Source organism: Herpailurus yagouaroundi, unplaced genomic scaffold (assembly GCF_014898765.1).
Source record: "Herpailurus yagouaroundi ecotype Mexico unplaced genomic scaffold, PumYag 166, whole genome shotgun sequence".
Classification (NCBI taxonomy): Eukaryota; Metazoa; Chordata; class Mammalia; order Carnivora; family Felidae; genus Herpailurus; species Herpailurus yagouaroundi.
The window spans coordinates 11,522,838-11,529,630 of NW_024412407.1; the positions used below are offsets into that span (position 1 = coordinate 11,522,838).

Consider the following 6,793-nt stretch of genomic DNA (forward strand, 5'->3'; position numbering starts at 1 on the left):
ATAGAATAGAATAGAATAGAATAGAATAGAATAGAATAGAATAGAATTCCGAAAAAATCTGAGTTCCCCTGTCCTGGAGACAGGCTGGTAACTAGTTCAGTGGAGACTGCAAGGAAAATGCTGCGTGTTAACTTAACTGGGTAATTGTATAGAGTCCCTTCCATGCAGGGAACTCAGAGCCCTTTAATATCAAAAGTTCCACTTGTGCTGAGAATATATATGCCCTACTTTAGAAGTTCTGGAACTCTCTCCGACCACTAAAGAACAAAATGTTTAAAACTGAAAGCTCCTCATATGGTTTCCCTTTAGGTTATATTTAGTTCAATAAAGGAAAAGTAATTTACCTGGAAGATTTATTATGCATTTCCAAAAGGTGGACATTTACTCTCTCCTCATCACCAGGATTAGGCACAATTATGTCATTAACCTTCCAAACATTCCTTTTGGATGGTGGTGAATTTCCTAATAACCATTATGGTCAAGCTGAGGTCAGAGGTAAACAAAAGGTTAAGTATCACAGACTCTAGGGTCATATAACTTCAGAGGCAAAAACCATGATTAGAATCTTGGTTCTCTGGCTAATTACCTCACTGTCGTCCAGACTGGTGTGTCTCTTCTGATGCCTACAGAGACTTTTCTGATGTTCACAGGTCATGAGGAAAGCTCAGAAGGGATGGAAAAAATGATCCGGTAACCAGGGACAGAAAGAGAGGCTCTCAGCCTGCTTCATCATGGTTATTTATGGCCTGCGTATCAGGGACACAGCTTACACAGCTAGGGCTTTATAGAGAAAAATCTAGACCAGATGAGCGAATGTATTTAATGTGGTCAACCAATCTGGGACAGAGCAGCACCAGCCAGTTCAGAGACAAAACAGGGTTCTTGCAGCTGACCTTTTTCATGCTCTCTACTTAGGACATAAGCACAAAATTCCTTATTATTATCTAGTTTGCAGCTTAGATCCTAAGTTTACAAAGTTCAAAAAGTTAAAATAACTGAAATTTATTGAGATTCTATTGCATGCTCTACACTATTTTAGATGTTTTATATACATTTTCTTTTCTTTTCTTTCTTTCTTTCTTTCTTTCTTTCTTTCTTTCTTTCTTTCTTTCTTTTGAGAGAGAGGGAGAGAGAGCGCTCAAGGGTGGGTGGGCGGCAGAGGGAAAGGGAGAGATAGAATCTTAAGCAGGCTCTACACCCAGTGTGGAGCCCAACGTGAAGCTCATGACCATGAGATCATGACCTGAGCCAAAATCAAGAGTCAGACGCTTAACCAACTGAGCTGCCCAGATGCCCCATATTTTCTTACTTAATCTTTACAAGAACCCTACAAGTTATATATTATGCTCCTTTTTTACCACTGAGAATACCAAGGCTCCAGAAGACCAAGTAATTTATCCAACTGAACCAACAGAGCTTAGACTCTATTCAGGCAAGGTTTAGTAGACTCCAAAGTCTATGATCTTTCTGCTATGTTTCCATTTTCTTACAGAGAAACTCTCTGTGGGTCGCCTGGGTGGCTCAGTTGGTTGAGTGGCCTACTTTTGCTCAGGTCATAATCTCGCGGTCCATGAGCTGGAGCCCTGTGTCGGGCTCTGTGCTGGCAGCTTGGAGCCTGGAGCCTGCTTTGGATTCTGTGTCTCCCTCTCTCTCTCTGCTCTCCCTGCTTGTGCTCTATCCCTCTCTGTCTCTCAAAAATAAATAAATGTTTTAAGAAAATTTTTTTAAACAAAGAAACTCTCTGTAAGGTGAAGGCCAGATCAGACCATTCCTCTCTCTGTGGACCACTCACCAACAACTTTTGACAAGTGTTTTTAGCTGGGATTGATTTCTTTGAAGTAAAATGAGTTCAGCCTCAGGAATCAGTTTGCCACCTCCTATGTGTGCCAAGAAAAGACTGTACGTAGATATTGACCACAATACCTGGTTAATCACAGAATCCCTGTAACCCAAACTATAAGCTTCCATAAAGGGAAAATGCTAGGTTACATGGCTGCCTGAAATGGCCATAGACTCCATTGTCCCCTAGGATAGTACTATTCAATGTTATACTTGCTAGAAACATAACAAAAGCATAAAAGGTAACCTTTAAAATAAACATGACCTCTGTCACACCCTTCTCTTGTTGCTTTTTTCCCTCTAACCCTGATTTAGGACCTACCTCTTCTCTAGAATCTAGAATGTCTAGAGCAGAGCTTCTAACTTCAGCATTGTTGACATTTGGGGCTGGATAATATTTTGGCACAGCAAATGGGGACTGCCCTGTCCATTGTGAAATATTTAACAGCATCTCTGGCCTCTATACTCATTTAGATGCCAGTAGCAACACCCTCCCCAATCATGAAAATCAAAAATGTCTCCAGATGTTGCTGAATGTCCCCTAGAGGACAAAATTACCCCTGATTAAGAATCACTGGTCTCAATTATGGACTTAGTTACCAAAAAACTCTAGGAAGCTCTAAATAGAATGTTATTGTACAGCCCTGAGATCATTTTCAGGACACAACAATGCTTGATCATTGTAAAAGGCTGATATTCTAGACTCAAAAGAAAAGTAGATGGCATTCTCCAGGTGTTATCTGCAGTGAAGGAGAATAAAGAAGTTCTAATCTTGGAGAATTTTTCAGGAAGCTATCATCCACTTCCTAGGTAGTGAGTGAACCAAAAAAAAAAAAAAAAAATGTTTTAACTCTAGTATGAAGAGTCAGTCTTCAAAATATGTGCTTGTGGAGGCACCTGGGTGGCTCAGTTGGTTGAGCATGTGGCTCTGGATTTCAGCCCCGGTTATGATCTCAAGGTTTGTGGGATTAAGCCGAGCATCAGTCTCAGCACTGACAGGGCAGAGCTTGCTTGGGATTCTCTCTCTTTCTCACTCCCTGTTCTCGCTCTCTCCCTGTCTCTCAAAATAAGTAAGTAAACTTTAAAAACAAAACAAAACAAAACAAGGGGCACCTGGGTGGCTCATTCGGTGAAGGCTCCAACTCTTGGTTTCGGCTCAGGTCATGATCTCACAGTTTGTGGGTTTGAGCCCTGTGTCAGGCTCCTCACTGATAGGGCGAGACTGCTTAGGATTCTCTCTCTCCCCCTCTCTGCCCCTCCCCCACTCACATGTGCACACTCTCTCTCAAAATAAATAAATTTTTAAAAACATAAAAATAAAACAAAAAAATGTGTGCTTGTGTATGTACCTTTTCAATTGAATCTTCTTAAACTAGAATAAGTTATGGCAATGAGAAAAACACAATTCTCCACTTCTGCCCACAATGTTATTTACTTTTTCTTTAGTGCAAATAAGTCAGAAACCCAGACTTAAAGATATTCACAGGGCGCCTGGGTGGTTCAGTCGGTTGAGTGTCCGACTTCAGCTCAGGTCACGATCTCACGGTTCGTGAGTTCAAGCCCCACGTCAGGCTCTGGGCTGATGGCTCAGAGTCTGGAGCCTGCTTCCGATTCTGTGTCTCCCTCTCTCTCTGCCCCTCCCCCATTCATGCTCTGTCTCTCTCTGTCTCAAAAATAAATAAACATTAAAAAAAAAAAACATATTCAGATGGCCACCCTTCTCAATTACACTTAGTATAAATGAGTAAAAACAAATTTTCTAAAAAAAAAAAAAAAAAAAAAACTAAGAAAAAAATGTCTATGGTCAATATGTTGTTTGAGTCTTGAAAAATTCTGCAAAGTTTTTGTCTTTATTCCTTGCCCTTAATAAACTTATGAGGGGAAAGTGGCACAATTTAGCAATATAAATATTGATTTAGCTATGTTTGATCTTCTTTCTGCCTTTTTCTATTTTAAATTTTTTGTAATCTGGCTTAAGTCAGTTTTACCAGGAATTTTTCACTGAAGTCCTTGTTTGGCTCTTAGATTTGTCTGTGAATAAACACTGTATTATATGTGAAATACAAGCAAATCTCTCCAAGTGTTGTAGTACAGAGCCAGCAATGGGAGGGTTGGATTGGAAGGGGCTGGAGAGGGAACGATTTGAAGTAATAGGACACATGAAATATCTAATCACCAGAGAAGTCACTCCATGTTGTTAAATAGAGATAGAATGTTCTAAACTCTTGAAGAGGATTCAGAGGAAAACAGAGTATGTGGATAAAAATATGAACATACATAATGATTTAACCCTCACAACAACCCCAAGAGGGAGATTGTGATTATCTCATTTTTCTGGTAAGAAGGGTTGATGGGGGGTGGGAGGGAGGAGAGGGTGGGTGATGGGTATTGAGGAGGGCACCTTTTGGGATGAGCACTGGGTGTAGTATGGAAACCAATTTGACAATAAATTTCATATATAAATAAAAAAAAATTTTAAGGGCAAAAAAATAAAATAAAATAAAATAAAATAAAATAATCCAAAAAAAAGAAAAAGAAATGGAGGCACAAAAAAGTAACTAGCTCAAAGCCAAATAGTAGGAGGCAGAGGTGGAACTTGAACCCTGGCAGTTTGACTCCCAAACTCACTCTACTATGCACACAATTCTTTGGGAGATTTAGAAGCAAGGATCTAGGAAGGAAACGGGATCATTTGTCCCAGAGAATTGTAAAGTGATAGATCATTAAAAATTTGGCCACACTGAAGGAAGATCTAGCAATAATTCTGTTAATTTCATCACCATACAGAGAAATTCCTTTGGAATTGGGAAGAAAGGAGCCTGAACCAGCCCCATCTGCTAGCCATACTCATCAAATTAGGCACGTAATTGCCAAATGCCAAACTTACTTGGAAGGTTCAGCCATAATGTTATTCTTTAAAGATAAACAGTTTTGTAAATAAACATCTGCCCACTCCCACTCCCACTAACAACTAAAAAGCAGCTCTGTGTAGGAGGCTGAGTAATTACCTCAGATGTGGAATGATGGACTCCAAACCCACGAGGAGATTATTCATGATTACCTCAGAAATACTGCCGTGTTCCCATCTGCTGCTACTATTTCTCTTTTCTCTGGTCTTGCTTTCCCCATTGTTCCCCCCACCCCCCTCAGTCTTTCCTGCCTCCACCTGCCTTCTGAACATGGACTATCCAAGGCTCTGTCCTCAGCCACCATCATGAATCCAACCATCTCTCATAAGCAATCCTAAATCTAAGCCTCCATCCTGACCCCGCTCCTTACTTCCAAACCCACATTCCTATCTTCCTAATGAACAGTTCATTCATTTGTCCAAAACAGGACTCACATACTTCCCTCACACACACACACAAAAATAAAAATAAAATAAGGAAAATGCTCGTGCCAGTGATCATAATAGCCATTGTGTCAGTCACCCAGTTCTCTCTACTATTCCTATCACATCCCAACATTTACCTGATGCTGGTTTCAAGGTTTGTCACTTTTGCTTCCTTCTCTTCATTTTTATAGCCCTCCTAGATTTCTTTAATGAGCTTCTAGCAAATTACCCTGGCTCTGGATTGCACTGCCTAATACTGTAGCCATGAGCCACATGTAGCTAAGGAGTACCTGAAGTGTGCCTGATCTGAAATGAGACATGCCCTAAGTATAAAGGCATGCTCCATTTGAAGCTTCCGTCGGAAAAAAAACAAAAGAAGAAGAATAGAAGATATCTCATTAATAATTTGCATAGAGATCACATATTGAAATTATAATCTTTTTATGGATTATGTGAAAATATTGAATTATTCCATGTTTCATCATATGCCTTTTTAATGTCGCTGAATAATGGCATCCCAAGGTGTCAACATCTGAATCTTCGGAACCTGTGAGTACGTGATCTTACAGGGCAAAAGGAACTTTGGAAATGTGATTAAGTTAAGGATCCTGAGATAGGAAGATTATCCAGATAAGTCCAGTGTAATCAATAGGGGCCCTATAAGAGGGAGACGGGGAGATTTGACTGCAGACGATGTTATGCTACTAGCTGGGAGGAAGGAGGCAGGGGCCCTGGACCAAAGAATGTAGGCTGTCTCTAAAAGCCAGTGTTGTCAAGGAAACAGATTCTTACCGGAAGACTCCAAAAGGAAAACAGACCAGCTAATACCATGATGTTAGACTTGTGGCTTCCAGACCTGTGGGAGAGTAAATGTGTGTTGCTTTAGGCCACAAAGTTTATGGTAATTTGTTACAGTAACAATTGAAAACTAACACATATGGCTACAAGGAAATTTAATTTACATGTGGCTCCCCTTTGTAGTTCACATTAGCTTTCTGTAGGAGAGCACTGCTTTAGGATCTTCTCCCTGTCCATTCCCCAGCCAGAGTGATCTTATGCCATCACTCCCCTGCTCAAATGCTGTCCATGGCAAAGCAGGTGGATAAAATGAAGCCCAAATTCTTGTTTGGCTCTCAGGTCTCTCCGTCACCTCCATCACTTCACAGTTGACAGCCTTTGCCATTTCATCAGTGCTACAAACCCCCGAATATCTTATACACACACACACACACACACACACACACACACACACACACACATACACATATATATATACACATATACATACATATATAGTTGACATACCCAATGTTACATTAGTTTCAGGTGCACAACAAAGTGATTCAACTTCTCTGTACCTTATGCTGTGCTCACCACAAGTACAGCTACCATCTGTAACCATACAATGCTATTACAATACCATTGACCATAAACACTATGCTGTACCTTTTATTTCTGTGACTTATTATTCCACAACTGGAAGCCTGTATCTCCCACTTTCCTTAACCCACTTTGCACATCCCCATTCCCCTCCCCTCTAGCAGCCATCAATCCTGTATTTATAGATCTGATTCTGCTTTTTTAAACATCTTGTCTTTCAACCAGTTTGGTCTACCTCTG

General features: G+C 40.4%; 1 long non-coding RNA gene across 1 annotated transcript in view; it reads right to left on the reverse strand.

Annotated features, from left to right (window-relative positions):
- LOC121039074 (uncharacterized) overlaps nt 1-6,031 on the reverse strand; it is a 13,514-nt gene extending 7,483 nt beyond the window's left edge. The window contains exon 1 of the long non-coding RNA XR_005794606.1: nt 5,966-6,031. This is a non-coding gene — a long non-coding RNA (uncharacterized LOC121039074). The remainder of the gene's footprint in view (nt 1-5,965) is intronic.
- Nucleotides 6,032-6,793: the final 762 nt, after the last annotated feature.